At 37.6% G+C, this 26,219-nt stretch overlaps 1 long non-coding RNA gene across 1 annotated transcript; it reads left to right on the plus strand.

Annotated features, from left to right (window-relative positions):
- The first annotated feature begins 4,832 nt into the window (after positions 1 to 4,832).
- Positions 4,833 to 6,359, plus strand: LOC141377671 (uncharacterized). Its single transcript, XR_015507224.1, has 3 exons — positions 4,833 to 5,017; positions 5,144 to 5,205; positions 5,309 to 6,359. It is a non-coding gene; the product is annotated as an uncharacterized LOC141377671 (long non-coding RNA).
- Positions 6,360 to 26,219: the final 19,860 nt, after the last annotated feature.

The following is a 26,219-nucleotide window of genomic DNA, read 5'->3' on the forward strand; positions in this document are numbered from 1 at the left end:
ATTATCAGCCCAGCCCTATCTACTTGTGTATAAGTGTGACGAGGTCGACGTGGAGCGGCTTCCAGGTCCAAGCGCTATATCAAACTGTATGGGGAGATTTATTAAATGATAATAATAAATGTTTACAAAGTGATGTAATACTTTCGAAAATCATGAATATATATATCCATGCTTAATATCAGATGACCAGAAAGTGATTAATTTTTATAAATTCTTAACATTTTGGTATTTGTGATGCAGCAAGTCCAGAGATTGTTGTGTACACTAAAATTTACTTTAATGTGTGATATGACTAAAAAGTGGTCATGAACAAAATATTTTCCTAATTCAAATGAGTGGCGGCTTGCACCCGGAAACAGTATTCCATACGTCACCGATACGTCACAACTTAAAAAGCGGATAATGATATATACTTATATGAATCATCTAATTAACCTTTTTCTCTTTCTTTTCCTGGAAGGGTTCCTTGGATGTGAAAGGTTCTTTTTTATGAAACCATTAGTTCAATATGAAAAAATAAAAAATATATGTGTTTTTAAGAGTTTTGAGTGCTGTAAGAATATGTATTACCAATTACCATGTTTATTTTTACTGCAACATTTCAGCTGTCATTGAGTGCAGATGTCACATTCTTAGTTCTTGAATGTGTCACACACAACCAGTTTAGTGGATTGTTGCATAACTGTTTGTTTATCACTCGGCTAATAACATTAAAATGTTTTCTTTCCTAAAACCATAATGATGACAAGAAGTCTGTAAAACTAATATTGTGAAAGGGCAATATCCCTCAGCATATACAATTTTTAACAGTTCAACCATTGTACATTTTCTTTTTAAGACCAAAAATTGAAAATTACTTGCCCTCAATTGGTTCCATAAATGTTTGAGTTTCATTTTGCTGTTGAAAGCAAAATATTATTTTTAGAAAATGTTGGAGACCTGTAACTATTGACTTCCATAGAAAACAAATAATATGAAAGTCAATGGTTACAGGTTTCTGACATTTTTCAAAATAACTTATTCTGTGTTAATGTTTGTGACAAGTGAAGGGTTAGTACATGATGACCAAATTTTCAGTTTTGGGTAACTATTGCTTATACAATTTGATTGCTTCTTATACATTTGATTGTAGCTGTCTAATTTGATTGATTGCTTCCTGAAAAGCTATTTTAAGGTTAACACAACTGAATGATACAAGTTGTCTATAGACCTTACTTATTTAACCAATTTAAAACAACGGTCTTTAAATAGCTAGTTGGCCATGCGTTGAAAAGGTGTAATGCTGCAACATAACCACTAGATGTCCCTGTTCACTTTAACGTTGCTATCGGAGATTCCTGTAATGCTTCAGAAGCAAGAGAACAGCCCACACTTGTTCTACAGCTCAAAGTCTGGTTTCTGCTCTTTTTCATGACTTTTGGAATTTAGCAAATGCACATTCATCATGATTGGTTGCAATTCAAGTTTATTTCTGAACACAATCACATGCGTCTTAAAAACCTTCAGTAGTGGTTAATTATTACCACACAAATGGGGAAATGTTTGATTGTCTTTTTGCAGTTTGTAGATAGTTGGTCTGCACAAGTAATGAAAAAAGCATTTAACTTTTTTTTTTCTTGTGTTTGAAAATTCATTGCACAACATAAAAGATGGGTTGCTTAAACCCAAAGCTGCATTAAATATGGACGAATCCAACAGTTTGGTTTGAAAAATATCATTTAAATAAAAACAAATAACCCTACATTGGGTTTGTATATACAGCATTTCTTTTAGTGTGTAGAACAAAGTATCTTTATGTGCATTGTTTTCCTCATTTTATCCAATACTTTCTCATAGGTGGTCTATTTTGTCTTACCTGTCAAAACCTATTAGAATTAATCCTGTTTTTACCTGTTTGGACTCGATGAGTACTTTACACAAAAGAAACAAGATCTCATCTCGACTGTCATTGTGATCCTGAATGAAGCACTGTTTAACTCGGCAGCAACTGGAGAAATCATATACGTTTTTAACACTGCAAGTCTGAACTGTGAAGCTGTGTTCTCTCTTAACAAAGACATCTGATGGGGTCATCGCACATCTGAGTGACAACACCTGACTCCACATACAAATCACGCCTTTGGGGCGGACAGAACACAACCACAGACTGTGACGATAGCTGAATGCATCAAAGAGAAGAAAGAGACGCCGATCCCTTTGGCGCACTGTGGCATTTGTTTCTACACCTTTATGAACAGTTGTTGTTGCATTTTGTCTAGACACTTATCAATCCCTCTCGCTAGCATCTAAAATAAAACAACAATCTGATCGTTTCACCTGCCTATCAAAGTGAGGAAGATAAAGTAAACTAATGTCCAATACCTGGAGTGGTTTCCATTGGATGGAGATATCCAGTACAGAAGTTTTAATGAACGCATGTCATGGAAATCACAGGCTGATACAATACTTGTTGAGATTCATTCATGTGAGGGAGAAGAACCAGAGCATGTTTTACTGAAGCAATTGCAATCGCCGACCGCCTGCACCCTGAACCCAAGCCAGATCTTGATAAGTGGAAACAATCCGTCTCATTGATTCATTAAAAAGCTGCTTTATTTTCCTCACCGCTAAGATGTGTAAGAGCTCACAAAGGATGACTGGAGATATGTAACCGGTGGAGTGAGTTTTAGATATTCTTCAAACAAAGAGTCTTGCCCAAAAATCGAAATGAATTGTCTGAGATTCCAAAAGGGATTCCACAACACTTATCTGAGATGCTATTTCCTCCTGAATTAAGGGATTTAGTGTGTCTCCTGCGAGGAAAAAGAGAAAAGGAAAAGGCTGTCATGCTGATTTCAGCGCCCCTGGCCTGTAGACCTGTTCGCTCAAAGCTCCAAAAACAACCAAACAAACATCCATACTGGGGAGGAGGCGCGCTTGCCAAGTCATGCCAGAGTGAGGCCTTCGGTTTGGGGCACACAGACTTTTGCCTCCCCTGTCCCAGAGCAATCAGAGCATGTAGGGACGGACACCAAACTTTTTGTTTTCGCCTGCTCCAGCAATTAGCTGCCAAGTGGCAAGCTAATGAAGATAACCCCCTCCAAGGCCTGATCCGCAGCCAGAGCGCTGACGACAGCTCAAAACACAAAGACTCTTACGGGAAGAACAGGGGGGAGTTCGGCATCATTTTATTGTTTTTATTTCTTTTTTTTATAAAATGGGTTGCTGCAATTCTGATCCGTCAGGCATGATTTAAAGCTTATAACATAAGCTTTAAACATGTATATCTGTGACTAGTTGGATTCTGGGCAGCATGGTGGCACAGTGGGTAGCGTTCTTGCCTCAAAGCAAGAAGGTCGCTGGTTCGCGCCTTGGCTGGGTCGCATTTCTGTGTGGAGTTTGCATGTTCTCCCCGTGTTGGCGAGGGTTTCCCCCACAGTCCAAAGACATGCAGTATAGGTGAATTGGGTAAGCTAAATTGTCCATAGTGTATGAGTGTTAATGGAAGACCCATAGTTTCCCAGTGATGGGTTGCAACTTGAAGAGCATCTGCTGCGTAAAACATATGCTGGATAAGTTGGCGGTTCATTCTGCTCTGACATCCCCTGATGAATAAAGGGACTAAGCCGAAAAAATGAGTGCATGAATTAATGAATAATTGAATTCTTTATCAATGCTTTAAGTAAAAAACAGGTTACAGTTATCACTTGGTTTAAAAACAAAAGTTTTTGTTTATAGTTATCGATAATGTTGTGGTTTACTAAAATACTATTTGAAATTAATAGTCACAAATCCAAGGGCGGCATCACGGTGGCAAAGTGGGTAGCACAATTACCTCACAGCAAGAAGGTCACTGGTTCAAACCTCGGCTGGGTCAGTTGGCATTTCTGTGTGGAGTTCTCCTCGTGTTGGCGTGGGTTTCCTCCGGGTGCTCTGGTTTCCCCCACAGTCCAAAGACATGCGGTACAGGTGAATTGAACAAGCTAGATTGGCTGTAGTGTATTCCTTGGGTCGCAGCTGGAAGGGCATCCACTGCGTAAAACATATGCTGGATAAGTTGATGGTTCATTCTGCTGTGGCGAGCACTGATGAATAAAGGGACTTAACCAAAAAAGAAAATGAATGAAATTCAAGGGCATGTAAAACAACGTATTCTTATTTGGTTCAAAAATGCATCCAATTAAATATACTATGTGATTTTTTCATTGAAGGCATATTAAATACAAGTAAATGTAGAATGTTTTAAATTAAATTGGTGAAATATCTTTGAGAAACTAGTGTAACAAATGCATTTATGCATATAAACGTCTACATTGTTGTTTAAATATTTGGCTAATTAGTATGTTTATGGGTTGCACTTTTATCATTTAAACATGCATTTTTATGTCATTAAATGGTTATATATATATATATATATATATATATATATATATATATATATATATATATATATATATATGTGTGTGTGTGTGTGTGTGTGTATATATGTATATATATATATATATATATATATATATGGCTGATAATATAAACTATTGTTACACTGATAGCATTTTAGTGTCTGTTTACTATAAATAAGGGTAAAAAAAAGTATCAAACATGTAATGCATATCAAAAAACAAAATTAGAAAACACATTCAGGATAAAAAAGCAATATTACACTTTTTTGCTTTGATGCTTTAAACCTCTTTTGTTTTTGACAAGTGTAATAAGCTTTACATATAAATTCACTGTATGTAGTTTTTAAGCAGTACAGAAATCAGCTACGTTTCCTAATAGGTAATTAGGCTGTTTCATAGTGAATGAGTACACAATGAAGCTTAGACCTGAAACAATTAGACAGTCTTCCCACTAGAGGGCACTGGAGCAGAATATGAGGTCTTTTGGGCAATTGACAGTCCATCATTCTGAAAATGCCCATGTCTGTTTATTTGTTCTCTAATGACTGGCAGTATTACCCTAATTTGGCTATGCCAGCATACTCTGGTACACTCTGAAGATATTCAACCCATCTTGAGCCGAGAGTGGGCAAATAAAGGTAGGCTATGTTGACTTACATACATCACAATTACATATGTCAGATTTTTAAGATAATATTATATTTATCTTTTAAATGCATCATAAATATATTTCAATAATATTGTGCATTCTATTTTTTCTTTAGGAATACGTCTTTATCAAATGTGAAATAAATGACCAGAAGTTTGGAAGTCCAACATCCACTGGGTAAAGGATTTCATTGATCCATATGATAAACTGTCATTTATTATATGTAGAGATTTATGAAATGTGTTGCTTCAGTGGATATGTTTACAATCTGTTTTCATAGTAACTTCTCAAATCAGAGTGGATTTCGGCAGGGTACACATGATGGCCGTCTCTGATTTCAGCCTCTGGGGAGCAAACTCAGGTGGTCCTATCAGGTGTGAAACTGCCTGCTGTAAAGACAGGGGATCTGTCAAGACAGGCTGGAACCATGCCCAGATTGAAGGGGTTGAAGGCTTTTTAGGCTTTCTTTTAAAATGTCACAATGATGTGATCCACTAAGTGTGGTTGATTGCAAGCAGACGAAATTCAACTGGTTTAGTTGGAACTGGTCTTGACTGATTTTCTGAAGCATGTTCTTAACTTGTGTATAAATGTTGAGTTCTGCATTTAATTTTCAGCATTAAGGATCCATTTTGGGCTCATCTCTGAATGGTTCATACTTTGAATGACAACTTTAATCGAGAAACCTGAAATGACCTATGAATGCAAGAGATACCGGCAAGATTATGTTTTTAATTAAAACTAAACCCAGCAATTCTAAATGATTAAAAACGCAGGTTCCCAATAATCATTCACTTAAATCAGTGACAGGTCTGGGGCCGTTGTCGGCAAAAGACTGAGCTTTTCGGTCTCAGATGAACTGGCATGGCATTCACGCCCGACACTCCTGTTTGTTCAGAGGAGCAGCAGCCGTGCTAGCCTGGCACGGCTTCACATTCCTTTAGAATTGGCTCATTCTGGACTATACCCAATATAAAGAAAATTTGAACAGAGAAGTACCTTTCACAGGTGTTAAGACTGATACAGCAGCCAGTTCAGAAGGGTTGTCCTGAAAGGAATCAGCTAAATGTAAACATCTCTGGGAAGCTGAGTTGTAACATTCTCAGGAATCAGTGGTTTGACCTGCATTTTATTGAGTGGTGCAGTACATGCTTCAAAACATCCAATACCTCTTCAATTGAAATGGAGATTTTTTATTTCCTGTAGTGTCAATAGAACTTTACACAGATTAGGTTATTCAATTAATTGTTCAGTATTTTTCTTGCCAATCATAATTGTTGCTTAATACCGTAGGTGATTGATTAAAATAAACTGCAATGTTTTTATTAAAAGTGCACAAGAATTTTCATGTTTTAAAGCCTTGATAAATCAGTTTAAGGCTTACCCTAAGGTCATAACGTGACACACCAGTTTCCGCTGTCACTACCGAATGGCTGGATGTTTTTTTTCCCCTTATCTGACATGGCTTTTTGAGATCATGTGGGTGCAACTCAATCCTATAAGACGGCAAGAGGCAAAATCCGTGTGCAAATCTAGCCCCACAAGGCCTAAGCAATCACCTAAATGCCCACAATGACGTGAGAGACGCCAGCACCCGATAAACGCTAATCAGAAACGTTGACCGCCCATGAGACGCCCAAGAAACATGTAGCAAGCTGGCAGTGGAAGATAGTGGCCGTCTTTGAAGATTCAGTTACGTTCATTCAAAGCTATGGTTTTGGCTCTTGAGGAGAGCTTTGATGGAGTTACAAAAAAAGGAAGGCAAACCCTTATACCCGTGCTACATTAAGGAGAGGATTGTTTTGGAGACTGTATTCTTCTGTCTGGTCCTCTTTCGAACAACATGCAGGCTTTCTTTCATCTTTGGGTTACATCTTTTTGTTGGTAGCATGCAATGTTACTCGAGTACACTGAAAAAGTAAGAGGGAGACAGACAATGAAAATTCAATCATTTTTTTGTTGCATTTCCAAACAGGATGTTGGCCCTCATCATTTAGATCAAAGAAGGTTTGAGTGTGCATATAGTACTTCTTCGTAGCTGGGCATTGGTATGATGTGAATGGTGTGTGCATTTTGGACTGGGTTTTGCACCAAGGAGTTGAGAATTTAAATTTAAGTAGTAAGTATGGGTGCTGAATTGCAAGTACTTATATAGTCAATGAAATTTCACCAGCCCTAAACTAGTGATGAGAAGTTCTGATCATTTTACCGACTCGGATCTTTGAGTCTCGTTCATTGAAATTAACAATTTTTTTTTCGAGTCATTTCGTTCATTTGGTTCAATTTGTCAAAATATTATTAATGCTTCCAAACACATCTACAACAAGCCCAAAAGGTTAAACACAACAAATAAGTCAAAAATAGAATACTAAAAGAAGGAGAAAATAATAATTCAATGTTTACCTGCTCTTTTGTCTATAAAGGTATTGTTGTCTCTCTGCTCAGCTCACCTCTTCATGTCTGTAAATGTCAGTGGTTCGTTCACGTTACACTGACAGTCACATATAATCTTAACCAATTTACACAGACTGAGCCGATAGGAGCCATGATAATTAGCAATTAGTTCACCTTTCGAGTCTTCTGGTTCTTGAGTCGTTCGTTCATCACGTGACAGAATGACTCAAACCGATAGAGGACTCGAGAGTTGAACGGATCAATTCTTCTGGCTCTAAACGCATATGATTGGCCCGTGAGGAATGAGTGACTCAGACCCAATAGAGCACTCGGGAGTTGAATGGGTCAATTCTTTTTCCGGCTATAAACGCATATGATTGGCCCGTGAGGAACGAATGACTCAAACCCGATAAAGGACTCGAGAGTTAAACGGATCAATTCTTTTTCCGGCTCTAAACACATATGATTGGCCCGTGAGGAACGAATGATTCAAACCCGATAGACGACTCAAGAGATGAACAGATCAATTCTTTTTCCGGCTCTAAACGCTTGATTAGCTTCTGTCTTTTCGCAATGAATGACTCAATAGACTTGAAATTAACGATACCACCTGCACAAATGTGCGCACGAGCGAATTAACGAATCACTCCCTGAGAGGACTCGTAGTTCCTGAGTCATATTGAAGATTCGTTCAAAATGATTGAATCGTTCAAGAATGACCCATCACTACCCTTAACAGAGAGGAACATGGGCACAACAGACAGAACTAATTTTGACCAAAAGATAATTGCACAGCAGTGCATAAATCCATTCTGTAATTAAGAATAACTTATGTGCTCTCTGTCTATCTTGAAGCGCAGCAGGGAGAAGATGCAGGTGAGAATACTTCAGACAGGGAGGGAGCAGATCAACCTTAGGAATTATGTCTGTTCCTGTGAAATTGAATTTAAAAATGAAAACATAAATAATATATGGCAAGTCCATAGATATCTTCAGCTCAGTGGGGTATGTGGCAGACAAAGCACTCAAAAATCACACACAGGCGCACACACACACACACACTAACACAGATAAGGTTGTCTCACTGCCTGAAAATTAAGAAATCATTAGATCCATTCATCATTGTGTTGGTGGGGAAAATCCTCACTCCTTTAAATAATTACTCTGAATCAAAGGCTAAGTGCAGAGAGATCAAAGTCAGGCATTCTTGAGTAATCCTCAAGTGTTGCAAATCTTCGGTAATCTACGTTGCCAGGTCCCCACTGTTTGACATGTCTTTACTGTAGAAAAGGGAAGGGTGCCATTAATTACTGCTTTGCTGTGCAGTTGTTTACTTTCGCTAAACCTGAGTGCTGCTTGATTTGTGGATCACCCTGTTTATGGATCACCCCCATCTTCTTTTTGTTTGCACGGACGTTCACACGATAAGTCTGCCTAGCTTGATGTCTGTGTTTGTGTTTGTCTGCTTGTTCCAGGAGTTAGTAGTGTGTTTGCATGTGTGGGTTTCCGTGCTGGGGGAGTGAGGATGAGATTAGCCATGGACTCTAAGAGATCGGACAGTTTACTTTTGTGTCGAAACGTATTCTTTAAAAAAAGTGGATGAAATTGTGCAATGGTGTGTCCCTCCCTCACCCCAAACACTGCCAATCCCCCCACCACTAAAATCCCACCATCCTCTGCACCTCAGCCCTGATTTCCAAAAGCTATTGTTGTTTAAATTCACAGCAGGGTCAAGGAAGTTCATTTATTCTTTCCCAATGCTAAGCCAAAGAAAGGGTTGTGCACAGGTGGTTTAGGCCTTGCCCTGATAAGTCTGTGCATTTAACATGGTGACCGAGGAGTCACTCCTTCACAATGTGCACCAGCGTGCTGGCAAATTCGTGAGCCAACTGAAGATTTGCGAGTCGGTGGAAGGTCTTTAATTTTCCTCCAGGTCCTGATCAGGGAGGTGGATCAAAGTTACAGTGAGATTAAAGGACATCAGCTTGAGAGTGGAACAGCACACGGAACTCTTTCCCTGCTCCACTCTAATCCAGGCAGCAATCAACAGAGTGCTGGACCACATGGGAAAAGGGGGAGCCCCATTCGAGATGGGAACAAGAGTTTAAAGGTCACATAAGAAATCCAGTAGATTTCTTAGTCATGTGATGAACGACACTGCTAGATATACACAGACGGGCGCTGAGTGATCTATGAGCCCCTTGAGCTATCAATGAGTGTAACTTGGCCAGTCAGTTGAACAGGATAGAACTGATGAAGCACTTTGAAAAGTCTATCCTGGTCATTGACCCCTATTTTAATCTCAGTGTCTACCTCCCATACAGCCACATGTGCAGGATTTGGCCAGAGAAGAACCCTCATCCTCGCCCGAGGAGGCGGGAAAGGGGATTCTGACCGCAGAGGTGAGGTCATCTTTAGCGGAACCTCATTTTCCTTTAAATTACTCTGGCTGATGAACTCGTCTTTTCTTGCAACAATTAACTCTGATTTTCTCATCAACTGAGCAGAAAAATGACCGCAGGGCAAAAAAACAAAGACCACATAGTTAGCCAGGGCCGCTATCTCCCATCAGGGCCGGGATGCTTCTTTGGACGTAACCATTTGCTTTGATTGCAAAGTAGATGTGCTGCTGCCTTCCCTGTCAGACGGAGGGTGACTTTGAGTCAGGCGTGAGGCAGTGGCTGCCGAAACTGACACATATTACAAAACACACTCTTTATCTCAATTATATGTCTCCTGACTTCATTTTAATATCTATATTTTCTCAAGCGTTTACGCAACATTGACGTGTGTTAACAAGCTCTTTTACCGACAATAGGGCGTTAGAAATAAGTCATCCAACAATTCTGAACGTCATCTGTAGATGAAATAACAACCTAAAAGAGAAAAAATGTTGTAATGAATGACTCAAAGATTTCTTACTAAGACAGTAATGTGCGGTATTGTATTCCCCATACTATGCAGCTCATTTGCAAGCTATAAAATATTATGTTAATTTTGTTCAGGTAAGAAGTCCCTTGTGGTCCTCATGAGTGATTAAATGTGCTTCATGGCATTGATGGGAAAGACCTTATTTTGATAACAGCGAGTGATCCACAGGCTCTGAGCTGTATTTGAGAGGACATTGATTTCCCATTTGGCTGGTGTGTTTGGTTCAATCAGTTACAGGTATGTGTGAAGAGCTCAGCCAGGTCAAGATATACCGAGCAGTTCAAACGCTTGCAGAGGAACACGAGATTGCGAGCTAAACCCATTAAGTTAAAAGATGACGAAGTAAACCGAGCGCAGAAAAAAATGTGAGATCGATAACGTTCCAAGACCTCTGACCCCTGGACTCTGTATTCACAAAAGAGCTGAAACTTTCTTGAATTGTTTTAAAAGAGAATAGGGAGTTCAGCTTCCATTTTTGCTTCTTGACTGCTTTGGGTTGCAATATTGTCTTTAGAGAGAAGCTGGGGGAAGACCCTCCTGGACACATCATTGTCTGAGCAGCAATTAAATTTTGAATTACTCCAATGGGGGCAGCCAAACCGTCTGGGATGGAACTGCTGTGCTTGCCAATAGAGTTGGACGTTCTTCAGCTTTGATAACACCTGATCTATGTGTCAATATTTTACCTCTACTGCAAGTGTTAATCGCCTCTAAGATGTCAAATGATCTCATAGTGGGTTCCCTAAAATGGCTAAGCCCACCAGGATGATACTAGATGTCTGTGATCTAATAGGCTATGCAATTGCTTTATAATCCAATGTGTTACTGAAGCATTTTTTCATTATTATGTATTGTCTTCTTGTTATATAATTCAAATTGACCTCTAAATAAAACAAGTGGACTGGACGTTGAATAATTTAAGCTGATTTCAATCAAGTGTTTCTAGGTGTAGTTAGTCCAAACAGTAAAACAAATCAGAAAGAGAATGATTTATTGAGAGTGTAACAGTGATAGGGGTGTAAAGATGTAAGGCTGTGAACAGGAAGAGAAATGTTAGTTTTTATCTTGACCAGCAGGGGGAAGTGTACAGCAAAGCCTTTCAACCTGTCACATTGGTTCTCTTTTCACCGCAAGATGCAAAAAGCACAGTGAATGAAGAGTGGAAAGAGTTGATTTTCATCTTTAAAGCCATATGGATTATGTCATGCAGGCTAAAAAGTATATTTTACTGTAAAAGTGATACGTGCATTCATTTTTTTTTCTTCTTCATAAAACAAATATTCAAATGTTACAGAATTAAGTCTGTAGGTGAGCAGGTCTGTAGGTGAGCAGGTGCCATAAAGAAGAAACCGAAGATATAAGAAACTGTAACCCTAGCAATTTACAACCTACATATGCACTCTAAGAAACTCTGTAAAAGTTTAAAATGCTACAAAATATTTGTAGAAACCAATTACCCAGTGACGGAGTTAGAGAGGTGGACAGCCCTGACATCCGATTGGCCACCCCAAAAATTTTATATGCTGCTGGCAGTTCCTGATGCTGATTGACATCTCATTTGTCTGAAGAACTTTTTGAATTTTGCTGCCGGTGTAACAGAGGCCAGCTAGTGTGTGCTGTGCAGGTAAACATCACTCCTCTGACCAGGCCCGGATTAAGAACTCAGGGGCCCCTGGGCACATTGTCTTGTAAGGCCCCCTACGTGGCCATATATATACATATATATATATATATATATATATATATATATATATATATATATATATATATATATATATATATATATATTTTTTTTTTTTTTTTTTTTTTTAAGGGTATTTCAATGTATTGCCTTTACAAACTTATAAAGCATATTATTGCCATGGCATATAACGCACAATGCTTCTCCAATCCAGTTCTATGAATCTGAGTTCTATGAATCTGAGTCTTTCATAATACAAACACTAATTTACTGTCTCTCTCCTCCTCTCCCTGTATTTTCTCTACTCTTCTCGTGATGAAGACTTGATTATAAACCTAAAAGTATCCGAAATCACAAACACTATACCTCTTCTCTCCCGTCTCTCTCCTCTTCTGGGCCTTTCTCTCTCTCTCTCCCTCTCTCTCTCCTTTTCTGTCTGTCTCTTACACAATGAATCCAGTCCGCGCTGCGCTGCCGTTAGCCTCCTCCGCCTGGTTAATGCTAGCTACTTATTTAAAGTTACCATAACGTCTTCTTCTGTACCCTCATTCTCCTGATCATGGGTCTGTTTAAAGATGGTGTGTATGGAAAATGCCTCAATAAAGATGCCTCCTCTCCTCTTTCTCTCGCGTTTGCTAAATCCACTTGTCCACTCATTTTTGATCTATGACAGATATAACGTTACACTAAAGTCCGCTCAGTTTAGTGCGGGTTATTTCAAAACTGAGGTTTCCGCGCTTGACCAATTACAGCATTCTGTTTAGTTAAAGAAAGAAAGGCAATTTAAATATAATAATAATATTAATATGTGTTCCCGATTTTTTGGCTCAGGGGAAATACAGTTGTCTAAGCAATATAGTTTTTGCAGAGAGGGAGTCACCTATAATAATAAGGCTAAACATTATTAAATACCCACGAGACACTTGTGACTTTATATCACATTTGCATTATTTTTAAAAAATGTTTCCTTCCTGTTAAAAATAAATATATTTCCAATCTGATATGTAAACGGGAGAAAATAAGTAGCACGAGTTCAGCTGATGGTGGATTCGAACCGAGTTTATAATTTATCGCGTCAAAAGACGATGCGGGGCGCCTTACAAGGTGCGCCACTGCAACTGATGATAACAGCAGCTCTATACTGGTCTTGTCTCTATCAATCAGGCATCGATGAGCGTAAACCCTGAATAGCTTATTCCAACTAGATGCGCTATTTGCAATTGGCCAAAAAAGACACTCCGAAATTGTCTTTTTTTTCTCCCCCCTCGCAGGGGCCCCTAGTGCGCACGGGCCCCTGGGCCTGTGCCCATAAGGCCCATTGGTTAATCCGGCCCTGCCTCTGACCCCTAAAGGTGCTCTAGCGACAGACGTTAGGGGCCATGGTTTTTAGCCTCCTTGTTAGAGCAACCGATTCCCATTTGGAAGGTTCCCGGTTCGATCCCAGCTCGGAGCGGGTTGGGTGGTGTAGGTCCGGCGTGGTTACACCGGCAACGTTCAAGCTATTTTCAAATCAATGAAGAGCCAAAGACAAGAGCATGGTTTCAAGTAAGACGAACAGTGTTGGGCAGTAGCGTCGCTTCAGGTAGTGACGCTACTAGCTTAACTACATTTCTCAGAAGCGTGACGGTAGCGTTGCTACTTTCTAAATTAAATAGCTTTTCAGTAGCGAAGCTATTATTTTGAGCAAGTAGCGCTGTAGCGTCCACACAAGCTACATTTACAGATTGCGGATCAATAAGTGACAGTACCGACATTTACGGATGGAGTTCTGAGGCCAGTGTCTAGCCGATGAAAGTAAATCCATATGATGGTGCGAATGACGATTTCTTTCTGATGATTTACAGCACTTGACAACAAACTTTTTGGTGCGTTGCTGCCATCTCTCGCTCTAGTCGGTGACGTCGCCAACCAATTAGGCTAGCATGAGAAATTTGCTTGATGGAAAGACATTTGAGGCAGATAAGTTATTCCTCAAGCAGGATTCCATTGTGACAATACCTTGAGAAGTATATGTTAAGGTGCAATTATGTTAATTCTGTTGTGAGTCAAATTTATTTGAAATAGAATAGCTCATATACTTCAGAAAATTTTTTTTTTAGATCTGTTGCTGATTTTTATTGTGCAGGTATGATAATGGATAAATGTTTCTAACTGGATCAGATGAAACCAGACTTTTATATTTTTGCACAGGGTCAATTAAACATGAAAAGAAAGGGCAAGATATTAGACTTCTCTATAAAAAAGCACAAACAATGTGCTTTTTCTTTTTTAAATCCAGGTCTGTTTGATGTCAGCTATGTGTAATTGCAGTATTTTTTATGCTAATGTTTTTGTAAATAACTTCAGCTTTGTTTTTACAAATAAAACTTTTGAATTCCTTAATTTATTATTTGAGTACAGTGTGTGTGTGTGTATCCCCTGAAATAGCAGTGGCCACCCCATGTAAAAAAAAAAAAAAAAAAATGTAGTTCCGCCACTGCAATTACCTGAAAAAAATAAAAAATTAAGTAAACTTTTGAAAGTTAATATATAAGTTATATAGAAGGTTTTTTGTGTGTGCATGTGTGGTTTTATCAGTAATTATCAGTAGGGTTCAATTTCAAATTTGTTTTAAATAAGTTTGGGTGGAAACAGCACCCAACAAAACATGTTGTTAGAATGTGTGAAAAAAACTAACTAAAATTAAATCTCCATCCATCATGTATGTCTTCAAAGAAAATGATAGTTCATATTGTAAATCTAGTTTTTATTCTATTTCAAGAGTTAACACTTAGCTATTTATTTATCATGAGCTTGTTTGGCATGCAGCCCCGGGAGAGAGCCCTGAGCTCAAGGGATCAAGGGATCCGTTTGCAGAGTGAGAGGGGAGCTTGAGCTCAGGTAGATCTCAAAAACTGCCCAGCTGAAGTGACTAAGGTAAACTACTTTGGGAAGGAAGGGACTAGACAAAGTGCCTGTTTGCGTAGTCTGTTATGTATTATGTATATTTTTGGATGGTGGTAGGAAACCTACGCAGACACTGGGAGAACATACAAACTCTGCACATAAACACTCACCAGGGCCGGCAGAGTTCTTGCTGTGGAGCTAACAGTGCTAACCACTGGGCCACCGTGCCACCCAATCTATGAGAAGAAATGAGGAGAAGTGGGTTTCTTCCAGAGAAAGATAAATGTGTAATGAAAACTGTGGTTTTTTAAGGTAACTTAGGAATCATATGTTTGGGGGATCATGATTAGCTAAGGCGAGACCGGCTGTGGTCATCTTCTTTAAACTAGTTTATTAATAAACTTTACAAATGCAAGCAAGCAGTTTATTTGACGGGAAGGAATATGATAGTTTGAGTTAGTCTTTAGTATTTTTTAATTTTTTAATAATTAGTTAAAAATGTATGCCATGCCGACAATGAAGCCGAAGCATGTTTACGGTTTGGCAGTGTGTTATTCAAGCCTAATTTACCTGCTCTCTAAAGGTCAGTAACTTGGAACATCTCACATTTATTGCCCATATCAAACAATGATGTTATCACTGGAAACTGGATGCTTTCCAAAGTTAAAGGAAACAACCAAGTATACCAGATGTCTTTCTTTTAATCACATAAGTTATGCTTTTTTAGTCTCTCTCTCTCTCCTCAAATATATATTTTTTTTATGTGAAAGTGCGTGTGTTCTCTTACACTAAATGACCAAATTTGTCCATCACACTGTTGTAGGTATCGCAGTACATCAGTTCAGATAAGCCGAGGACTGATTGTGTAGATATGTCCATAAATCTGTTAGATTACCCACATGCACACATAGATGGATACACACAGATGCAGATATTCCTTGCGTGCACATCTCTGTCAGACCTCACGAATCGACACATTTATGCGGAATGGACACATGCAGCAGTTGCATGTTCAAAGTTTCCCCTTTGGCTTTCTTGTAATACTCTTACCTCTCCACTTTTTGGGGAGAATTAACATGCATTGCTTATATTGCTCCAATACATACCCCCAGACACTCACACATGAGTGAAATCCTCCGCTTTTGTTCGAGGTGAGTGTATGTTTTTTTTTCTTCCCCCTTAAGGAAGGGGCTTGCAAGAATGCATGGGGAATAGAAGAATTTCACAGTTCGGAATTCAATCTACAGGTGCAGTGCAACTCAGCTTGGGGTGGGTTTAGTTCGTGTGAGCTTAAATTGAGTCTGACACACATTTTGGCATTTTTGCAGCACAGATGTGCAGCACAGCCTGCCCAGACCTGGCCTGAGCATCCCAGAGATGGGGACATAGTCACAAAACCTCCAAAAATGCAAGAGCGTTGGGCGTATTCAGCATGCATTATCAGTTGGTCACTATTATAACCAAGATCCAGAACTGCTGTCTTTGAAATACTCACATTGACCCTTCAGTGCCACCCAAAATGTTGTTACCTTTAATAGTGCCGCTCATATTTCACATCTGTAGCTATTAGTGACAGATTTTTCTTTGCCTGAAAAAGGGATATGCGGGTGACCTCACTTCGGTTGAAGCTCTAAAGCTAAGGAAAACTCTAAAACATGAAAATAACAAGTGGAGACAGATGTAAATTGACCGGCGCTGTAATCCTGGCTTTCTTCTGAAGTCTTCGACATGTTTACAAAACTCCGTTCATTCATAATGAGTCGTGAATGTTTAAAATAAAAGGGGTTAAACGGAGTGACCGCAGGTTATTTGCTGAATTTGATATTAACTCACCTTTCTGAGACCCGGGGTGAAACCGCGCAGCTTTCAAATCCCACAAGACTTTGCTCTCTGGTCAGCACTTGAAAGACGCTCGTAAATTCCACAGATTAGTTTAACATGACACCATGCACACTTCTGACTTTATGATCATCTTTTTCCTTCTTCAAGGGTCTTGTTAAAATAGCTTTCCTCAGTGGTGGAGTTCAGTCTCAATCTGTGAGGAACCACTGATAATGGTAATAGATAAGGGATGTTGTGTTCTTTACCTAATTACCCTCATTTTAGGATACATTCCTGCATAGAGACTTAACAGCAAGTTGATCGTTGATGTTCTTGTCCATTCCTTCTTTTTTCCAATCTTTTTTCTTCACTTTTTTTTTTTCTGGAGATCACTCACCCACTATCATTCAGGGCTTAGTCCCAGATTTATCAGGGGTCGCCACAGAGGAAAGAACTGCAAATTACTCTGGCACATGTTTTATGTTGCTGATGCCATTCTAGCCACAACCCATCACTGGGAAACACCCATACACTCTTTTACACTGACATTCCCTATACAGCAGATTTTGTCTTGCCCAATTCACCTATAGCGCATGTCTTTGGACTGTGGGGAAAACCAGAGCACCCAGAGGAAACCCATACAGACATGAGGAGAACATGCAAACTCCACACAGAAATGTCTCCTGGCCCAGTCAGGCCTCAGACTAGTGACCTTCTTGCTGTTATGCAACAGCCAACATGCCACCCTTTCTACTTTTCTACATAATACAATTTACATTTAGTCATTTAGCAGATGCTTTTATCCAAAGCGACTTACAAATGAGGACAAGGAAGCAATTTACACAACTATAAGAGCAACAATGAATAAGTGCTATAGGCAAATTTCAGGTATGTAAAGTCTAAGAAGGAGAGCATTAGTAATGGAATTTTTTTTTTTTTGAGTACAGTTAGTGGTAGAACCAGAGAGGTGGTTGCAGATTAGGAAGTGAAGTGGAGACTAAATAGTTGAGTTTTTAGTCGTTTCTTGAAAAAAGCGAGTGACTCTGTCGTTCTTATGCAGTTAGGGAGTTCATTCCACCAACTGGGCAGATTGAATGAGAGAGTTCGGGAAAGTGAATGATGAGAGCAGCAACTGGCAGCCAGTGCAAACGGATGAGCAGCAGAGTGACATGCTCTTTTAGGTTCATTAAAGACCACTCGTGCTGCTGCGTTGTGGAGCAGCTGAAGAGGCTTGATAGAGTTAGCTGGAAGCCCCGCTAGTAGAGAGTTGCAGTAATCCAGTCTGGAGAGAACAAGAGCTTGAACAAGGAGTTGAGCTGCATGTTCAGAAAAGAAGGGTCGGATGCAAAGCAAAGACCCCTTAAAACAACTTCTCCATAGCGCATAGGACAAAAGCTTTTGATGCTTCACCTAGTAATGTTGTCAGGTATGAACCTCGTGAAACTGTATGTTTTTATCTCACTTTTGTTTTTGCAAAACACTCTGTTTGGTTTAAGGTTTGTTGTAGGTGAGACTTTAAATTTAAACCACGGACTGCACATTTCATTCACAAACTGCTGTGATGTGCACAACAGTGTAAAAAACACTGACTGTTTTTGGAGAGTTTCTCCAGACAAACACAATTTAGTACATTTTGTGGTGTAAATTGTTTTTACATGACACTATCCAGCAAGCCATTTTGCGATTAATAGACATCTAAACATAGACATCTTGTCCAAAACAAGGCTAAATTTAACATGTCAATGAAAATGTAATAGACGTGTAACGATAATCCAAAACTAGCCTGGTCATCAAATAGACATAAATCAATGACTACACATGTGACGCCTGTCTATTTGATGACTATTTTATTCTAGTGTTGTTACACGTCTAGTACATTACAAATTAGACAAATCTGTAGCGCGTGGTTTAAATTTTATATATTTTAATAATAGTGCATGTATTCCCAGTGCTGAGTTGCCAGTAATGTGCAATGCAATGACCCCTCAAAACACCTTCTCCATTGTGTTTTCCTTTGTCATTGTCCATGTCATTTACCAGTAGTGCCAATGTGTCTATCAGCCAGTCGGTTACTTTTAGTAGCCAGACTTGCCAAAATGGTAAAAACTTTGAAATTGTTTGAAAATAGTTCCAGATCATTCTTGGATTCCTTCATATATCGTTGTAGAATCTTACAAATATATATATATATATATATATATATATATATATATATATATATATATATATATATATATATATATATATATATATATACACACACACACACACACACACACACACACACACACACACACACATATATATATATATATATATATATATATATATATATATATATATATATATATATTAGTTGAAGTCAGAATTATTAGCCCTTTTGAATTATTCGTCCCCCTGTTTATTTTTTTCCCCAATTTTTTGTTTAACGAGGAGAAGTTTTTTTTCAGCTTATTTCTGAACATAATAGTTTTAGTAACTCATTTCTAATCACTGATTTATTTTATCTTGCCATGATGACAGTAAATATTATTTGACTAGATATTCTTCAAAACACTTCTATTGACCTTATTCTAAAATGCGGAAGTGCGCCTGTTTTCACGATTGTTTTAGAACTTCCGATTCAGTCGCCTATGAGAGAAATGACTAGAAATAATAAACGGCAGAAAACGGTCAAACTACTTACTCTACAAACAAATGTTTGCATGACTATATTGACCTTATTCTAAAATGCAGAAATTGCGCCTGTTTTCGCGATTGTCTTAGAACTTCCGATTCAGTTGCCTATGAGAGAAATGACTAGGAATAATAAACGGCAGAAAATGGTCAAACAACTTGCTCTACAAACAAATGTTTGCATGACTATACAGACCAAGTAGAATAATATAATAAGAAAATATCAAATCGCAACATCAAGCAGCGTATCGAGCAGTTTTTAACGTCAAAAAATGAATGGAAGTGACTGAGACCGGTAGTCTCGAGCCAAAAAGATTCAAATGGCAGCGCCCGCTCGTCGGTGGAGAATAAGGTGAATAGACGAAGTACAATAATATAATAAGGAAATATCAGTTTGCAACATCAAACAGCAAAACGAGCAGTTTTTAATGTCTAAAAATTAATGGAAGTGAATGAGACCGGAAGTCTCGAGCCAAAAAGATTCAAATGGCTGCGCCTACTCGTCGGCGAAAAATAAGGTGAATACAGCCTAATGTGACATTTAAAGGGTTAACTAGGTTAATTAGGGTAACTAGGTAGGTTAAGGTAATTAGGCAAGTTATTGTAAAATTATGGTTTCTTCTGTAGACTATCAAAAAAAGATAGCTTAAAGGGGCCTTAAAATTGACCTTAAAATGTTTTTAAAAAATTAAAAACTTTTATTCTTGCCGAAATAAGTAAGACTTTCTCCAGAAGAAAAAATATTATCAGACACACTGTGAAAATTTCTTTGTTCTGTTAAACATCATTTGGTAAATATTTAACAGAGAAAAAAAAATTCAAAGAGGGGCTAATAATTCTGACTTCAACTGTATGTATGTATATATATATATATATATATATATATATCCTAGGCAAACACATCAGTCTTTAAGTCGTAAGATGTACGTCTAATGCATTCACAAGATTTGCAATGTTTTTTTTTCTATTCAGTGACCTGATTTGCATAAATCAAGGTGCAGAAACAAAGCAGACAGTGAGCGCAAATAAACAACGCTATCAGTGGACACAATTCATTAGTGAATTCCAAGTATGTTTATTTAAAAAAGAATGCGCATTGCGAGGTGTCCTCATTCCAAACGCAGCCTTTGTGATGACAACCACCACAACACTTAGATGAGGGAACTAACCTGTACCGGGGTGGTTTGTTCCTGAAATATTTCAAAATGTTATGAAAATATTTTAGCAGGCTGATTGGGGTAAAAAACTAATTCTTTGGACATGTTTTACTCCCCCAGAGTTCTTATACACCATTAAACTGAAAGACATGTAACACATACCACAAAGAATCAGTTACTCATTAAATGACAGAGAGCAGCTTTAAACATGTGTTGATTCCAGCCACATGCCGTAAACATGTCTGTGCAGTTTTGTGTGAGGGGTGCAGATGTTTCTGCCGTTGATAATGCCATTATCTCTGGGACTGTAATTACCAACAACGAGTCTCGTATGGTCATACGAGCCTCTGCATTCTTCAGCATATTTCTCGTAATGCTTCTTTTTTCTGTTCTTTCTTTTTTAACGGGAGCAAACAGCTGCTTTATCCCAGAGGCAGTGTCCTCCTCCCAGACTTACATTAAACATAGTCTTTACCTTCCTGAAACAGAGAGCATCTGTGCCTCTTCCTGCCAGCGAAATCTGGTCTGCTGAGAGGTGGGGCGTCGTCAGGGAAACCGCTTCATTTGGGGTGTAATTAACATCCATTCTACACAATGGATGCCATGGTAATAAATTCACTTTCAGTGTTCTCAGGGATGACGTTATGCAGGTAATGGGTTGAGCTTGTGTTTTGCTTTTATATCTCAAACAATAGTGGGTCACACTTTATTTTGATGGTCTGTTTGGGGAATTAAGTTACATTGCAACTAATTCTTATTAGATTATAGACTGTTAGGTTAGTGTTAGGTTAGAGGTGCAAAACAGTATGCACTATACGTGTCGTACTGTGTCAAAACAATTTTTTAAATTATCCTTACTTAAAGTTTCAAATAATCAAAATAAATATTTTTGTTAAGAATGTTTATTTTGCATTTTATACAAGTATAATATTGCATTTTATTAAATAAAAAACATATCACACCTCCCCCTCTTTTAACAAATTGATTGATCTGTTACATCTGGATAAAAAAATAGAAAATAATTTTTGGATTAAAAAAATTCCCCTATACTCATTCATTCATTCATTTTCTTGTCGGCTTAGTCCCTTTATTAATCCGGGGTCGCCACAGCGGAATGAACCGCCAACTTATCCAGCAAGTTTTTACGCAGTGGATGCCCTTCCAGCCGCAACCCATCTCTGGGAAACATCCACACACATTCACACACACTCATACACTACGGACAATTTAGCCTACCCAATTAGCCTGTACCGCATGTCTTTGGACTGTGGGGGAAACCAGAGCACTCGGAGGAAACCCACGCGAAGGCAGGGAGAACATGCAAACTCCACACAGAAATGCCAACTGAGGCGAGATTTGAACCAGCGACTTTCTTGCTGTGAGGCGACAGCACTACCTACTGCGCCACTTCCTCGCCCAAATTCCCCTATATAAATTGTATAATGACTATAACGTTCCTTAACCCTGTTAAAACTGACACATGAACAAATAGTAAGAATATGAATATTTTTTTTAAACTGAAATGTTATTTAATCCTCATTTTTATACCATATACATGTTTTTCTAAATGTATTATGTATCATATTGATACATCAGGCCTTTTGGTAAATTTTTTGGTACAGCATTTATTAATCATATTTACTAATGCATTATTAACATCCAAGTCCATGCTTGTTAACATTAGTTAATGCACCGTGAGTTAACATGAACTAACAATGAACTACTGTATTTTCATTAACGTTAACTAACATGAACAAATACAGTGGTAAATGTATTGTTCATTGTTTGTTCATGTTAGTAAATGCATTAATTAACATTAACTAATGAACCTTATTGTAAAGTGTGACCCAAAAACGTTTGCCCATAACATTTTGATAAAACATTTCAGGCAGTTTGTCTCTTGTCTTTTTTTAAACTAAACATTTTACAGTCTTTTTTGTTTCACTTAGTGATAGGAGTAATAGCGATTTCAGTCAATTGTTCATGCAAAAACAGACCCTACACCTCTCACCGTAAGCATGTGAGAAGTGATTGCAAGTTTTTCTCCCTTTAGGACTCATATCTTTTGCTTTGACAAATTCACAAAAAGTACAAAAGCAAGGCATGTTGAGGTGCTGTAATCATTTAGTGAGAAAAACAAAATTGAGAAGAAATTTGGGGTGGGATGAGACGTAAATCTTTGTTACTTAACATGCTTATTGTAATTATACTTTTACTTCATACTATTTCAGTTGTGTTCAGAACTGTAAAATGAATTTGTTTGAAGCATATTGATCAGGAAAAAATATCCTTCATTTATTAATGGGAATATTTTCGGGGCAAAGCTTGAACCTGGATGCCCCTCAGTTGCGCCCCTGGGTTAGGTTTGGGGTTAAGGTTAATTTAAGTTGACATGTACTTGCTAAGTTTCTTGTAGTCTGTTAAATGTCTGTTAAAGGAGCAGGATCAACATATATTAAGCAGACAGTCTACTAATACTCAAATGGGCCATCAAAATAAGGTGTTACCAATAGTGTTAAAAAATGTGTTTGTTATATTTTTATATATTCCCCAAAAGGATAAATTTGCAGTAAAACGGTGGGAAAAAATTTAGGTTCTCAAACTTTCAATTAGCTTTATTTTTAATCTTTCTTCACTTTTACTTTTTTTTTTCATAATCTAAAGTACTTCACTAGCTTGTTTCCATCTAAATATGTGAATTAAATTGCTGAACAAATCCAATCCAATCCAATCCAATGAGTCAAAGAGAACAAAATTGTAACTTCCTGATAAACTGGCGCCAAATATCAACAGTAAAAATTTAATTTATTGTGGTAGGAGTAGCTGCGTGAATCTTTTCCTTAGTTAATAAATTACTTTTGCCTCAGAAGATAATGCCGACATGCAATGAACACGTGGTGGCATTTGAAGGCATGAGACGTAAAGCACAGACGCACTTGACAGTTCTGGAGGTAATTAATAATATAGTAACACTAAAACTGAATTGGTTTGGACATTAAAGAATGGCCAAAACAACATTTCCAATTTGTTGGGTAAAAGCGTATCCATCATAGTTTTGCGCATCTTTCTCATCGAATAAAAAGTTTATCATAGTAAGTTATGCGTGTACAATTTGTATGTGCACTTTCAAAATGTGAATGAAAATATGGAAACAGCTATTGTTGAGTGGATGTTAAAGTTTCTTTTTGGAAACATAGCTATCAATCAGCTTTTTTTTTTTTTTTTTTTAAGATTCCTATAATGCATTTTTACATTCTTTAGCATACCTCTTATGCATAATCCGAATACATCTGGGAAGTTTCAACTCAATATATTTCAAGGATTATTTATTTTACCATGCTGCAAATGCCAAAACACTGTTTTCATGTGTAAATGCAAATGAGCTGCTGTAACCCTTGTGTGTTTTCCAGAAAAGTGCAGAGCATTTTCAACTCATGCCTCAGTCACTCTGTAGTGGGACCAAAATGTAGGACAGTCACAAAATTTAAAGCTTTGTGTGTCCCTATACATCAATTATTACTGGTGTGACCAAATCTAAGTGCTACAGTGAGATCATGTGAATTCATACAAATTAGTCAATGAATGATTTTTTATTTTTTGCTTTGAGATATTGTTGAAAGTACCAGATTAGAAAAAATGGAACACACACACACACACACACACACGCACACACACACACACACACATATATATATATATATATATATATATATATATATATATATATATATATATATATATATATATATATATATATATATATAAATGTGTGTGTGTGTGTGTGTGTGTGTGTGTATGTTATATACAGGGCTTTACATTAACAACCGCCAACCCGAGTAGATTTCAGCTTTGGCGGGTTAGACAGACAATCCCACTAGCCACTTTGGCTGGTTGAAATAAAATTTTTAAATTGTAGTTTTAAAAGCCGGGATTCGACAATATAAGGATGACCCAATATGCGTGAAAATGTGATCTTAAAATCGAGATGTAAAATAATTGTCATCACGCGAGCAGAAGAAAGCAAGTGAATACCGAATGAGAGGATGATGATCACTCGTGCTAACAGCTGATCTGAGTTCTTAAAACGCGTGCGCGCGACTGCTTAACGCGTACACGCTCCCAAATCGTGAAGCAACTGTGTCTGGAACAGGTTGGAAACGCAACTGTCATCGGTTCACTTTCAAATAAACTAGACAAAAAGTGATGAACATGCACTCACAGTCCTGATGCTTTTAAGAGCTCAAAATTTATCTTTTTGTAAGCAGCACCGGTTGCTTTCACTTTGAACAGATTATTAAATTGCCTAAAGTTAACCGTGTGCATGTGATCATCCTTTCATTATCACACACGGTATGTTTCACCTGCTTTCATTTGCTTACGGTTTTCTTTGCTTTCATTTTTGTTAAAATGGTTTAATGACCTTTTTTACAATATTGCTTTAATGGGAGATGAATTTTCCATTCATGTGCAGTTACTGGTGATCCGAGAGATCTTTAGCCACGACAGATTACCAAGCTTATTTTTGATACATGACAATAATTATTTTATTGCTTATCGTTATTTTTAAAGAAATGTTTTGTTAAATAAAAAGTATAGTATACAGCAATATTTTGCTTGTTTTGACACATTAAAAATATATGGCTAAGAAATAATTATTGTTTCGTGTGGTTATAGAGATAAATTAGGTAAATCGTTGTTTTTGAGCTCTAAAAAAAGTCATGTGAAATAAAAACTTATAGCAATATAACATTATGAAACCATGACTCCTTTGCTCATGCTCATTGAGCAAGCTCATACTCGACACACAAAAAGTGAAATGAATGAAGATGCATGTGGACATACCACAAAATTTAAATCAAGTAAGCATTTAAATTTAAATCAAGCAGCATGTCAACGTCAAATTTATGCATATAAAATATATTTTCGCAACAATAATAATTAATAATAATAATAATTTAATTGTTTAAAATTTTTTAACAAAACATCATTAAAGGTTATATATATATATATATATATATATATATATATATATATATATATATATATATATATATATATATATATAAATGGTAGTGTGTGTATGTGTAATATATACATTATATACACATACATACTGTATATACACACTTCACAGACACACACACACACTTATAGTTATTTTTATTCACCTAATGGTAACGAGAGGGTAAGAGAGCTGATTTATCATTCTGATTTATTATTTTATTTATTTATATTTGTATGTAATTATTATTATAATACTATATATTATAATACTATATATGTACTAAAAGTCCTTTTGCTTAACAATGCATATACCCTAGTGCAGGGGTGTCCACACTCGGTCCTGGAGGGCCTGTGTCCTGGAGAGTTTAGCTCCAACCCTAATCAAACACACCTGAACCAGCTAATCAAGCTCTTACTATATACTAGAAACTTCCAGGCAGGTGTGGTGAAGCAAGTTGGAGCTTAACTCCGGCCCTCTAGGACTAATCTGGTTAGCACTGTCGCCTCACAGCAAGAAGGTCGCTGGTTTGAGTCCCGGCTAGGTCAGTTGACATTTCTGTGTGGAGTTTGCGTGGGTTTCCTCCAGGTGCTCCAGTTTACCCCACAGTCCAAAGACACGTGCTAAAGCGGAATTGATTAAA

Source organism: Danio rerio, chromosome 14 (assembly GCF_052040795.2).
Source record: "Danio rerio strain M-AB ecotype USA chromosome 14, GRCz13ab, whole genome shotgun sequence".
NCBI classification, from domain to species: domain Eukaryota; kingdom Metazoa; phylum Chordata; class Actinopteri; order Cypriniformes; family Danionidae; genus Danio; species Danio rerio.